This window comes from Palaemon carinicauda, chromosome 32 (assembly GCF_036898095.1).
Source record: "Palaemon carinicauda isolate YSFRI2023 chromosome 32, ASM3689809v2, whole genome shotgun sequence".
Lineage (NCBI taxonomy): Eukaryota > Metazoa > Arthropoda > Malacostraca > Decapoda > Palaemonidae > Palaemon > Palaemon carinicauda.
In genome coordinates, this window is record NC_090756.1 from 37394046 (window position 1) to 37409045 (window position 15000).

Sequence of the window (15000 nt, forward strand, 5' to 3'; positions counted from 1 at the left end):
TCCCGGCTCAGAGAGGGTGTATATATATATATATATATATATGTGTGTGTGTGTGTGTGTGTGTGTGTGTATGGTTGATAGATGGGTTCCTCTTTGGAATCGCAATTTAAGTAGGAATAAAATAGTCAATGCTGCTATCATCTCATTTATTCGGGAGCTTTCGACATAACTTACGTCATCTTCAGCCTATCTGCAATTATCATATGTAAAATTAATAAAATTAATAAAATCATCTTTAAGTACATAGTTAGGAAGATACACTTTCATGAACTGATCAACTAGCTCTAAAATCAACCAATCAAGGAATATAAAACCTTAAAAAAGACTTACTACACACAACTATATAACTATATAAAAGACTCAATGACTAATATACCTAGTCACCCGCATGAGATGATGACCACCCATCCAGACCAGCAACCCACAGACCAAACGGATCAATGGGTCACCGGTAACTGAACAGGTAAGCCCTCATTCAAGCTGGGTTTTGTCTTAAAAATGTATAAAGACTCCAAGATTCTCAGCTGGCTGATGCTACTATGTCTGTCCGTAATTTTGAAATTTGCCTTAGAAATGGCATGACCAGATTTAAATGGGTGGTCATAAATAGCTGAAATTGGTTTCTTACTTAACTATCCAAAAGAATCCTTTTATTTCCAACATCTATTGCAGCCAAGTCTTGAGAGAGAGAGAGAGAGAGAGAGAGAGAGAGAGAGAGAGAGAGAGAGAGAGAGAGTTTTGGAAAGATTACTCTGAAGCAACAGGATTGTATCAACAGTGAGAAATGACGTCTGGTTGTCTCATTCCACGTCAGGGTTATCCTGTCTTTTTCATCCTCTCACCCAAGACGGAAACAGATTAATCTCTCTCTCTCTCTCTCTCTCTCTCTCTCTCTCTCTCTCTCATGTTTAATGTCAGAAGATGCCACACAACTATCATATCTCAATTTTTTTCTCTCTATTTCTTCTCTGTTCGAGTAATCTTTAACTTCTTCCTAATAATCTTGTGTGCCATTGTCACCATACTGTTACCTTTACAATGCAGCATTTGATGGATTTATGATGGACAATACCCATCACTAATTTCATGGGGTCACAACTGTACAAAAAATTAATTACAAAGGTTCACGGTTCTTCTACGAGTGTTTCTCAGAGAGTGGAAGAAAAAGTATCTGGTCTAGAGGGGGTTGGAGTGTCAGCTAATGCAAAAATAAATAATTACAGAATGTCCATGAACACTAGTGGGTGGAGTGTGCGTACTGTGTGATGAATTTCTGCACATCACCTGCTATAGTCGCCGCAAAGATTCCGAGCAAAATAAGCCTCACCCCCTGATGACGCCATAACTAATCACGTTGTTTCCCCCTTCAGCAGCCGTCACAATACATTCCCATACATATTCCAAACTATACTAACTTATAATCACCTAAAGGGGATGTGTTGGGACCCCTGTTAACGCAGGAGACAACATGATTGGTTATGACGTCATCAGGGGGTGTGCCTTATTTCATCCAGAATCTCTGCGGCAACTATAGTCGTGTTAATAGTTGTCAAAAAAATACGCTTATAGCGGGAAATTACTGCTCGCACACCAATGCAATGCTCGTAATTACTATTATGACTTGCTCAGCTCCAACCTTAGTTGGAAAAGCAGGAGGCTATAAGCCAAGGGGTTGCAACAGGGAAAATAGCCCAGTGAGGAAAGGAAATAAGGAAAAATAAAGCATTTTAAGAACAGCAAACACACGAAAATAGATATTTCCTATATAAACTATAAAAAACTTTGACAAAACAAGAGGAAGAGAAATAATACAGGATAACAGGATAGCGTGCCCAAGTGTACTCTCGAGCAAGAGAACAATAACCCCAGACAGTGGAAGACCGTTGTACAGAGGCTATGGCACTACCCAAGACTATTATTATTATTAATATTATTACTAGCCAAGCTACAACCCGAGTTGGAAAAGCAAGACGCTATAAGCCCAAGGGCTCCAACAAGGAAAAATAGTTCAGTGAGGAAAGGAAATAAGAAAATAAATAAACGATATAAGATGGAATGAAAATTTGAAATAAAACATTTTAAAAACATTAACACTAAAACAGATATTTGATTTATACACCATGAAAGGACTTATGTAAGCCTGTTCAACATAAAAACATTTGCTGCGAGTTTGAACTTTTGAAGTTCTACTGATTCAACTACCTGATTAGGAAGATCATTCCACAACTTGATCACAGCTGGAATAAAACTTTTAGAGTACTGTGCAGTATTGAGCCTTATGATGGAGAAGGCCTGACTATTAGAATGGACTAGTGAACAATGGTTTGATTTTGGAGTGTCCTTCCCCTAGAAGAGATGCTTACCATAGCTAAAGATTCTCTTCTACCCTTACCAAGAGGGAAGTAGCCACTGAACAATTAGAGCGCAGTGGTTAACCCCTTTTGTGAAAAATAATTTTTTGGTAATCTCAGTATTGTCAGGCGTATGAGGACAGAGAAGAATGTGTAAAGAATAGGCAAGACTATTCAGCGTATGCGTACTCAAAGAAAAATTAGCCGTAACCAGAGAGAGGGATCAAACGTATACTTACTAATTCTGAAAAGGGCTGTTGAGCAAATAGTATTATTTTTATAAACAGAATTTCGTAAAATTGCTAAAGAGAAAAAAAAATGATCACGTGCTTACAAGCTCAGTGTTGCCAACAGCGTTACCTGCCACAAAGTAAAGCTGCCAGACGTCACCATAATTTCCCGTGATGTGTACCGGAATTAATGAAGCCAACTGTATTAATGTGCCTTACTTGGTTACTAAATGCAATCTCAGACAAGTGTCCCCAACTGAACCGAGCCCTTTGAGCAAAGAGCCCTTTTCAAGTGGCAAAACATCTTATCAAATGGTTTTGTTCTTTTGTTTTGTTCTTTTTGGAAAGGATTAAACTATATTTAAAACCATAAATATTTTTTTTTCTGAAATATGAACAATATCTAGAAATGTAGTAATGAATAGCAAAAATGGAATTTTGCGAAAGTGTTTTCACTTAATACAGAAAACTAATTTCCGAGTTTCGGGAAATATTTTGTAAATCTTAATAAAAGAAAAGATGCTTGAAGGTATCTTAAAACCAAACTACAAACCCGTAAAAAAATCAAACCAAGCCTTATTCCCAGTCGGAAAAAACAATCAGAACTTTTGTTTCATAAAAAAACATTTTTTCTTTACTTAAGCTAACGGGAAAAGATGTAAATAAAATCATGTAAATAAATTTTATCTTCTCGTGTGTCCAAAGAGTAAAGAAGAAAATAGTTCATCTAGTGAGTTATCATTTCCAGTTTATTCCAAGAAATTCGACCATTTTAAAGAAGACAACTTTAAACAGTCAAACCTATTTCAGGATTCCAGTAATGTCAGAATTGGAATATTCATAGTTTTTAATTTAAAGTCTGGAATCAAGAAGAAGAAGAAGAAGAAGAGAGAGAGAGAGAGAGAGAGAGAGAGAGAGAGAGAGAGAGAGAGAGAGAGAGCGAGTAGGAAACTTTTATGAATTATTTTAGGATTTCACAAGTGAGACAATAAACTGCAAATAATTTCTTTTTCCGTAAATCTATGTAAAAAAATTTTAGTGAAAAAGTTATGGAAAATGAATAACCTGAAAAATAAAAAAAAAGAATATTAGTAAAATTTATTTACTATTGAATTGATAGAGAGAGAGAGAGAGAGAGAGAGAGAGAGAGAGAGAGAGAGAGAGAGTTACAAGGAATTTGGACGTCTCAAAAACTTTTTAGTCCATCCGCAGATTCCATCTCTCTTGGATAGAACGAATTAGTTTAAACATTTTGAGTTTCTATAATCTTGTCTAACTTATTCTTGAATTAGTTTACCGTGTTACTGTTCACTACATCCGATGGAAGTCTATTCCATAATAATAATAATAATGATAATAATAATAATAATAATAATAATAATAATAATAATAATAATAATAATAATAACAATAACAATAATAATAATAATAATAATAATAATAATAATACAATGATTTATCTTCCGGGTGACCAATTGCTCCAATCTGTCTCAATGGACGACACCTGTTTGAGATAATCGACACCTATTCGCACTTGTAAGGGTCATCATTAAAGCGAATAATGATTATAGATCAAAAGGTCATTAACTTATAAAATGGCTACAATTACTGATGAATGATTAGGTGATGATTGAATAGGAGTTTTTCAAGAGGAAACTTGAGTTCATAGGATCCAAAGTTTGGAGAAACCTCCTGCGAATGTTTTGATGTTCAACAGACTAACATGAATCTCTATTCATAGTTTATATATGAAAGATCTATTTTAATATTGATAATGACCTTAAGATATTTCATATTCATTATCCATCACTTTTATTATAGTTTATCTATTTCCTTATTTCCTTGCCTCACTGGGATATTTTTCCTTGTTGGATTCTTTGGGCTTACCGTGTCCTTGTAGCTTAGTGAGTAATAATAATAATAATAATAATAATAATAATAATAATAATAATAATAATAATAATAATAATAATAATAATAAATTCTTTAGAGTTATTAAAAAAGACTGAAATTTTTTGTTCAGGGTATAAAAATCAAAATGATTTTCGAGCATTTTACATTAGATCTAATGATATAAATATCTGACTATTCCCTGGCTGAGCTGCTACGCCAATGGAAGCTCAGTTTCTTGTTCCCGGGTTCAATTCTCCGGCTGACCAGAAGCTATTATCTTTGAGTTGATTCCCCCTTATCTCTGATCCCGAGGTATAGAGAGAATCTAAATTATAGGAGGAGTATAACATGTTGCTTATATGAATATGAAAAACACGTCTAAATATGCAAAATTTCTATTATTTCTATTTTTTCTGTTATTTCTATCATTTCAATTTTTTAACCGTTTTGAAATTAGAATATTTCTTATATATAGATTCTGTGACATTAGCAAATACTGATTTAGTTTTGGAACTCAAATTAAAATTTCTTATTCAAAGGAATTTTAGATTTTTATTGAATGTTTTAATGATTAGAATATCAATGATAACTGAGTGAATTGGGTGATCATAGAGTTGATGGATGTTATTAAGATATTCTAAAATTAATCATAATGATGTTAATTTATTCCTGGAAAGATCAGAAATGAAGTCGTTTGTATATAATGATACAACAACAACAACAACAACAACAAATGCTACCGTTTCTAGTTTACTACAGGACGAAGGCCTCAGTGGTGGCAGATGTGGTAACGTCCCTGGCTGGTGAATGCCAGACTGGGGTTCGAGTCCCGCTCAAGCTCATTAGTTTCTTTGGTCGCTGCAACCTCGCCATCCTTGTTGTAAGCTAAGGATGGGGGGTTCTGGGGAGCCTATAGGTCTATCTGATGAGTCATCAGCAGCCATTGCCTGGGCCCTCCTTGGTCCCTAGCTTTAGTGGAGAGGGGGCTGGGGTGCTGACCATGTGTATATATGGTCAGTCTCTGGGGCATTTTCCTGCTCGATGAGGCAATGTCACTGTCCCTTGTCTCTGCCATTCCAGAGCGGCCTTTAAACCTGTAAGCCTTTAAACCTTTAAGCCTTTAAAGCTTTAAGCCTAAACATGTCTGCGGTTTGAAAAGTTTTCATCACCACTCTGGCCACTGCTAATTGGTGACGGTTAGAAAATTTAGTCTGCTATCTCACAGCAAACCAACCTAGTATGGGTAGCCCTGACTAGTACAGCTTTACTGAGTATGGCGATGCACAAACTCTATCACCCCGCTAAGGTATCCCCACTCAGAAACAGTATCATAAGACTAATATTTAATACTATTTGCTTGTTAGAATTTATATCTTGAAACCTGTGGTAGGCTTCGACTAGGTCTTGCCAAAAAGAAGGGTTGGACATGATTGGTTTATTAACGCGACATCAAAAGCTTATATACAAAAGGTTGAAATTAACAAAGGCATAAAAACTTTAACGATGTGAAACATGCAATGGCAATCTTAAAAAGGTTTTTTCAATATGGGTGCGCGCGTGTTTGTTTATGTGTGTGTGTGTATGAGAGAGAGAGAGAGAGAGAGAGAGAGAGAGAGAGAGCACATCACAGTGTATGAGCGTGTATGAAATTCGCGTGCAATACGAACTAATATTAAGTATTCAATTAACAGTATTGGAATTGAAATGATATTTTCCGCCGTTTGGAGAATCACTTGCCATCCTCAATGTTGTAGTTTAAATCCTCCATAACTACAGGAAATGTGCTTAAGCCATTGATGAAACTTTGAAAAGCGTTGGATGCTAGTTATGGTGATATAACTAATTATTTTAATGGTTTAAAGGTCCTCATTAAGGCCACAGACAATGGACAGTGACATTACTCTAGCATGAAGGATAATGCCTTAGAGACTGACCATATATACATATGATCAGCACCCAAGCCCTATCCCCACCCAAGCTAGGATAAGGAAGGGCCAGGCAATGGCTGCTGATGACTCAGCATGTAGACCTATACGCTCTCCCAAACGCTCCTTCTTAGCTCACAAGGATGGTGAGGTTGCAGACACTAAAAGAACTTACGAGTTTGAGAGGAATTCACCCCAGTCCAGCGATAAAAGAGGCAAGGACGATTCCAATAAGCCACTGCAACCTACTGATTAAAATCTAGCCAATAAAGTTCACAAAATATGATAAAAATATTGAAATGATTGTTATAAATATTTCAGTTTCTTTACGACAAGTTTAATTACCTGAAATTGTGTTTTCTTTCTCTTAATTGTGTAAATTCAAGAGTCGAAAGAGAATCAAAACTTTCTTAATATATTATAGATCTGGGATTCACATTAGAACCTCCTCACTCTCTTCAGTTTGTTCTGGATCTTAACTTTAGCTGGATCGTAACTTCACGAAAACTTGGCCCATTAAGGCTCAGCAGAATCACGACAATTAGAGATGTGAAAAAACGTGTTTGTCTGAGAGAGAGAGAGAGAGAGAGAGAGAGAGAGAGAGAGAGAGACCCAAAAGTATTTCAAGACTGTAAGACTGTATTAAGATGAAATAAAAAAGAAGATTGTGACTAGATAAGATTATTTGAAATATATATTAAATTTAATTTTCATTTCTGTTTATTTGTATTCATCATTCATAGAATAAAAGAAAATTATTGTTATCACGTAGATCACTTTATAACTCAATTGAAAATTTTTAATTTTTATCCTTTATTTCAAATATTCATTTCCATATAAAAGTCGTTTGCCTTAATATCATTGATTTTCGTTCAAAGGTCATCAACGGGCAACTTTTACCTTCTTCATAAAAAAGGAACCTTTAGCAATTTCGCTCAATAAAACATACAATTCACCTAAGCATACCTTTGAAATAATAATGATATATTATTTTATCAAATTATCAGCTAGATCATTACATAAATATGAAATCTTTAATGAACTTTACTTCTTTTAACCCAAATACTGATGAATTTATGTAATGAACGTACCCGGATGGGAGTTGGGGGCGTTGTCTATCCAGACGTCAATTGCCAAACACGGTTGAAGCTACCCAACCACATACATGCATACATACACATATATATGAGTGTGTACATATGTACGTGCATCAACCACCAGTATGTCAATCTGCCAATCCTAATTGACAACCTTACTCATCTGTTTGTCTATGTATCTGAAAAAAACATGAAACAAAAAAAAAAAAAAAAAAAAAAAAAACATACCTAATTCCGATTGGTACCTCAATCATGCATCATTGCCAGATACGGCAATTAAGCACAACTCATTCATACAAAGAATCTATCATAACAGTATCTCATCGTTAATTAATTTCTAAAAAAAAAGGTCACTCAATATGAATTTTCATAATTATTTGCAAGCATCCCTTCCAAAAACTGCTTTAGTGTTGATATTTTTTTTTTTTCCGAAAGTTATGCAAAAAATTTGTTATTGAGAGACCAATATCATTGGACGTGGAGCGGCCGGTTAGATCAGCGGAATATTAATCATTTTAGAATGAACAGAGTTTTGGTGGGTTGGCATCGCTGTTACAGTGACCGCCTTGAATGATGTTACCACAAGTATTTCTCAATTATGATCTACGAATTCGTGTGATGATTTATTCATGGATGTAAATACACAAGCACACATACAGATATATATATATATATATATATATATAGTGTATTTAAGAGATGTATAGCCAGCTGCTATGGTGAGGTCCACTCACATAGGATTAAGTAATATATGTAAATTACATAAGACTGTCGTCATTCCTTTAATTGTATTTTCATTCAGTTCCGTATATCTAAATTTATGTTATTTTAAAGAATTGAATTTTCATTTCGTGTAGTCTCATGTAACCTTGCTAAAAGGTATGCAGTATGACACACACGCTAGGGATTGCATCATGTTTCCACGTGGTTGGAAGACTCATGAAAATCTAAAATTAAAATTATTCTTTTTTTTTTTAATGTTACAGGAGGAGGTGGGCAGGTTTAGCTGAGAGAGTTGTCTCGCAAGAAACGGTATGTACCTGTCTTCAAATTGCCATGTTGGCAACCTTACGCCGCTAGAGCCATTCCCCCAGGCCACGAGAAATGATTTACTAGAAGTTACTAGAATGAATTAAGTTAATATATAAGGTCCTAGTCTATGTATAAGAACCAGAAAAGATCCAGCCTATCCCCTTGAAGGAGTCAATGTCTGCCAGCCCTTTCTCCAGCCACTACATACCTCCTCTCAAACGAGAATAGTGTTTTCCTCTCAAAAGAGATAGTGATTGCTCTCCAACATATACCATGTATAGTGTTGTTTCAAACATTGGTGATATTATTGAGTGTTTAAATTAAAAACGTAGTGCTTTAATGTAAGTACATTTTATAGTATAAAATTTTCAACTGGCCCTGTGAGATTAAGTTAAACAGGTGAAGTGTATTTATTTTGCTTAGCCGTTCGGTAACCTTGTGTGAGCCTAAGGACATAAGAACAGCAGTTAAGTATATGTAAGTGTAAATCTAATTTATTTTTCTATAAATTCTGAATTATCATTTATTCATCAATCTATTTCTATGAATTAATTTATAGTAAAAGACATTGGTTGTATAATTTTTTTTTTTTGAAGTGTCTCTCCTTTTGTCTTAGTCTAAGGTTTAGTTCTGATTTAACATTTCGAGTGATTTAATTTGGTGTTGATTTTGAATTGTTGATTTTTTATAGAATATACTTATTTATGTTAAGTGTGCTTTGCTCATATCCCCTGACTAAAAACCGAAGTAAGAGGTTGATTTAAGAATAGTTCCTGTTAAAAGTTAAGTGATCATCCAGTTTTGTTTTGAGTGTAAAGTAAAGAGAGCTTTAGATATCCATTGTTTATATATATTATTGTCTGGGAATTGTGTATTGTTCTCAGAGCTAAGGATTTTTCTATTGTGTATCAGATTATGTAATATAAAGCAGGTGACTTTGGGAGCTCTGGAATTTACGTAATTCGCTAGTCGTAATAATATATATATATATATATATATATATGTATACATATATATATATATATATATACATATATATATACATATATATAAATATATATACATATATATATATATATATATATATATTCATATATATATAAATAGATATATATATATATATATATATAAATATATATATATATATATATGAATATATATATATATATATATATATACACACATATATATGTATATATATATTTATATATATATACAAATATATATATATATATATATATATATATTCATATATATATATATATATATACATATATATATATATACATATATAAATAAATTTATATATATATATATGCATATATATATATATATATATATAATTTTATGACTAACACTGAAATACTATAATTCTAACAAGAGTTTCCCAAAGCATAGTCCTACTTAGATAGTGGCAAATTAAATAACATGGTAACTTAGTAACATCGACTATACATCAGACTTTTGCGGTCGGGAGCTGGAGAGCAGTATCTATCTTACTTTATCTTATACTATATCTTAACACCATTTCTTAATAATATATCTTAATACTATATCTTGATAATATATCTTAATACTATTATCTTATCTGTGGTTTGGGAAATTTCCCATACGCTTCTTCACATTCAACTGATTCTAAAAATCGAAGCTAGAAGTGAATTATTATTATTGTTATTACGTGCTAAGGTACAATATCCCTAGTTGGAAAAGCAGGAAGCTATAAGCCCAGGGTCTCCAACAAGGAAAAATAGCTCATTGAGGAATTAGAGAAGAAACGAACAATTAAAATATTTTAAGAACAGTAACATCATTAAATTAGATCTTCCTTATACAAACTATAAAAAAACGATAGATACAGAAAGAAGATAGAATAGTATGCCTAGGTGTACCCTCAAGCAAGAGAACTCTACTCAAAGACAGGGGAAATCCATGGTACAGGGGCTCTGGCACTACCCAAGACCAGAGAAGAATGGCTAGAATTTTCAATCTTTCGGTTTTTTTCCAATTTTAGTCCCTGCTGAAGATTAGTGACCTTCAAATGAAATAAAATCATCATAAAAGATAAGCAATAACATCATCATTCTAGTAATCTTATCTTCAAAATATTTGTGATTACATATTTCAGAGGCTTCAAATACTTAAGAGGAAAATACAAAGGTTTCTATACTTTATTCGTGCCAAATATCAATGAATTTCCCAATCATTTATCTTTTAATGATATATTGAATTAATATTTATTTTGCAATTTATAGCATACTAATGTTATTTTGTTTAAAGCTAGCTGTGGTCTCAAATGGATTGTGCCGCACGTGTTTCATACACTATAATGCTAATGTTTTTTTTTTTTTTTTTTTTTCATCTCTCGATCTCTCTAGCACTGATAATAGAAAAACCCATTTAAGCTTGCCATTGTATGTTTCATATTGTTTGAAATTCTGTGACATCGTTGCTCTCAACTATTTGTATATAAGCTCGTTATCTGTTGAATAATTCTCACTTGCATTTACCTCGCCTCTCTGTTAGAACCTAACAGCTATGTTGCCATATTGGGTTTTGTTTATTATCAGTGCGAGAGAGCGAGAGATAACAAAAGCAATAGGCAAGATCACGTGTGGTACATGATCAACACAAAAAGACAACAAAATGAGAATGATTGTATTAATAAACCGCATTTATTTACAATATATATATATATATATATATATATATATATATATATAAGTTCACCTTCGCTTAAAGTTTAAGCTTTGCGTAATGGCAAGAACATAACATGATAACAACTTCCTACACAAAAAGACAACAAAATGAGAATGATTGTATTAATAAACCGCATTTATTTACAATATATATATATATATATATATATATATATATATATATATATATATATATATATATATATATATATATATATATAAGTTCACCTTCGCTTAAAGTTTAAGCTTTGCGTAATGGCAAGAACATAACATGATAACAACTTCCTAATTATCTTGAAGTTCATCAATTGAAGTTTATGTTTGTTTGATTCCATTGTTCTTGAACAAATGTAAAAGTGTGTATTTTTTTTTTTCAAAACTCGTATCTCTTTTGATAAACAGCATTGATGGAAACATTAATTAAAAAATAATTAGATTTTTTAGGGCTAAATCCTGAATGTTTTTTTTTATTTATTTCGTTATTCTTTTATTCACTCTCCAATTATTGTGTTTTTCAATCATTTGATCTGAGAATGAAGAAAGGTATTTTGTAGCGAGTAGGTTGAATGATTCATGATTTAAAATCTTTTATATATTCATACATAGTCAGGAATAATTAGCTCATATCAGTAGTTCAATTAAAGAATGTCCGGTATTTAGTGTAAGTTGTTTAAAGAAAAATAAAGTAGTGGTCTTCATTGCTGAATGTATACATTTCTGTTTCTCAATGAAGTAAAGCAATTAGTCATTTCTGTGTATATCATCTATTAATAAACGTAATCCTCCTCTAATAGGACTTTTAGGAAAAGTTCTTATGTTTTTATAAATATATTTTAGGAAATATCTAATCATAGAGGATTACTCAGACCTGGATTTCGAAAAATAACTTTTAATTATCTATGCTTCTCTTATTAGTAGAATTATCCTTTTTTTTCTCATATCAGCCCAATTAATATATTTCTGAATTCAGGTTCAGAAAATTTGATTCGCTTTTATAAGTTAAAATTTTGAAGGTAATAAGTAATTACGTCCTCCATTAAGGTATCAAATAATGATAATAATAATAATAATAATAATAATAATAATAATAATAATAATAATAATAATAATAAGAAGAAGAAGAAGAAGAAGAAGAAGAAGAAGAAGAAGAAGAAGAAGAAGAAGAAGAAGATGATGATATTACGCTACGAAAAAAAAAATTATTTGGATATATGATAATAATAATAATAATAATAATAATAATAATAATAATAATAATAATAATAATAATAATAATAATAATAATAATAATAATACACAACGAAGTAGATTTACTATTTGAATTTACATTACTTATTCCCAAATAATCCATCAGAAATACGAATAAAATAAGTTCTAGTTTTGACCTGATAACATCCAAAATCTTAGATAATCAAATTACTTGATTATTTACAGGAAATCACAAGTAAACAAACACATAGACGTTTGTCTACATCTTCCCGAACCATTTACAGTACGATGATATTCTCTGATTCATCAAATTCTATTTCATAACCAGATATTGGAGAAGGAAAATGTATATAGACGTAATAGGCTATTGTCATCATCAAAATCTGTACTAATATCTTTACTTCTCTTTACCGTCCGCCATTACTATCCGCTATTACTCGCCGCCATTACTATCTGACAATATTATCCGCTATTACTCTCAACCATTACTATCCGCTATTACTGGCTGCCATTACTCTCCTCCATTACTGTCTCCTATTACTCTCCTCCATTACTGTCTGCCATTAATCTCCTTCATTACTGGCTGCCATTAATCTCTGCCATTAGTCTCCTCTATTACTGTCTGCCATTACTTTCCTGCATTACTATCTGCCATTACTCTCCGCCATTACTATCTGCCATTACTTTCCTCTATTACTGTCTGCCATTACTCTCCTCCATTAATGTTTGCCATTACTCTCCTCCATTACTGTCTGCCATTACTCTCGCCATTACTCTCCTCCATTACTGTCCGCCATTACTCTCTGCCATTATTGTCTGCTATTGCTCTCCTCCATTACTGTCTGCCATTACTCTCCGCCATTACTCTCCGTTTCTCTGTCATTATTGTCCACCATTACTCTCTGTCTATCTGCCATTACTGTCCGCCATTACTCTCAGAAATACATAAAGAAAAAAAAGCCAAATGTACACCGCTTAGAAAAATTTACCAAATGGAACTCCACAACCTAAATGGTTCAACAGAGAAATAGCCAATGCAATAAGAAGCAGAGACAGGAGACATATATCAATGGGTTCTCAGCCTTCAATTCATGAAGTTTCCAAACACAAGAAGTTAAGCAGAAAAACAGATAAACCAGTTAGAACGGCCAAGATTAATGAAGAGAAAAAGAGTTGCTTCAGCTAGTACAGAAAACCCAAAAGAATTATTTCCAAATGGAATCAATAGAAAACCAATCGAAACAACATTAGCCCATCAAGAGACTCGGAGGGTAATCTTATAACAAATGATTTGGAAAAAGCGGAACTGATGAATGCATCTTTCACAACTGTATTTACTAGGGAAGTATTAACGACCCTCCCCAAACCAGTTATCAACAATGAAGGGCCACAACCATTATATAGAATCACTTTTACAATGGATGATGTCAAAAGGAAAATAAAAGGACTCAGTAAGTCTAAGGCACCAGGTCCAGATGATATTCATCCAAGAAAGATTATAGAACTAGAAGAGATAGCCCCATATTTGTACAAAATGTTCAGATACACAGCCAACTAAAAAAGGCACCACAATGATGGAAACTAGGCAATGTGCCTCCAATCTACAAGAAGGAGCCAAAAGAAGAACCTGGCAACTACAGACCAGTATGTCGAATTTCCGTGCCTTGCAAAATTTTCTAATCAATTATAGTACAGTAATACATTGAATTACGAGCTTAATGCGTTCCGGTACCCGAACTCGTATGTCAATTCGCTTGTATCTCGGATAAATTTTTTCCATATAAAATACCTGAAAAAAATTAATCCGTTCCCACCCTCTGAAAATCACCTAAAAACAGTATATTACATTGGAAAAACATGTTTTCAATTGTTCTAATTCACAACCTACGCTCACAAAATAAATACCTATGTACTGATTATGATCTGCAATAAAATGTGACATTATTATGGAGTTCTTACCTTCGAGACAGACGATAGCGGATAACGGTGGTGTGTGTGGAGGAGGAGGAAGAGAGAAAGGGGAGGAGAGAGACTTGACGGCAACAAGTTCGGTACATTACACTTTTGTAACACTGTAACATAACTTAAACTTTAAATTTAACTTAAATGAAATTAGCTGTCTGTAAACACACTTAAAAATAAATGTTAATGTTACGTTACACTAAACTTAATTCTAATTTTGTTTTCATTTTCCTTTTTTTACTTATCTTCTAACGGCCTTTTCAAAAGGAACCTATCTAGGGATGTTTGCTTTTGTCTCCCCTTCAAACTGTCACGAAAATGACTTACACAAGTGTCGTCACAAAAGGCTAAGGCACGACCACACGCCAACTTGTCCGGTTGCCTCTTTTCCATAAAATCAGAAAACCCCTGCCACTTCGCTATCATGTCCCTGATTTCCTTCTTTATAGCATCCTCCTGCTTGAGGATGGTCCATATTGTTGATGTACTCCTCTCATATTGGCGAGACAGCTCAGTCACTCATACACCACTCTCATGTTTTTCAATTATTTCATGATTTATTTCGATAGTCATCATACGCTTTTTCTTTTCACTACCCTTGTCTG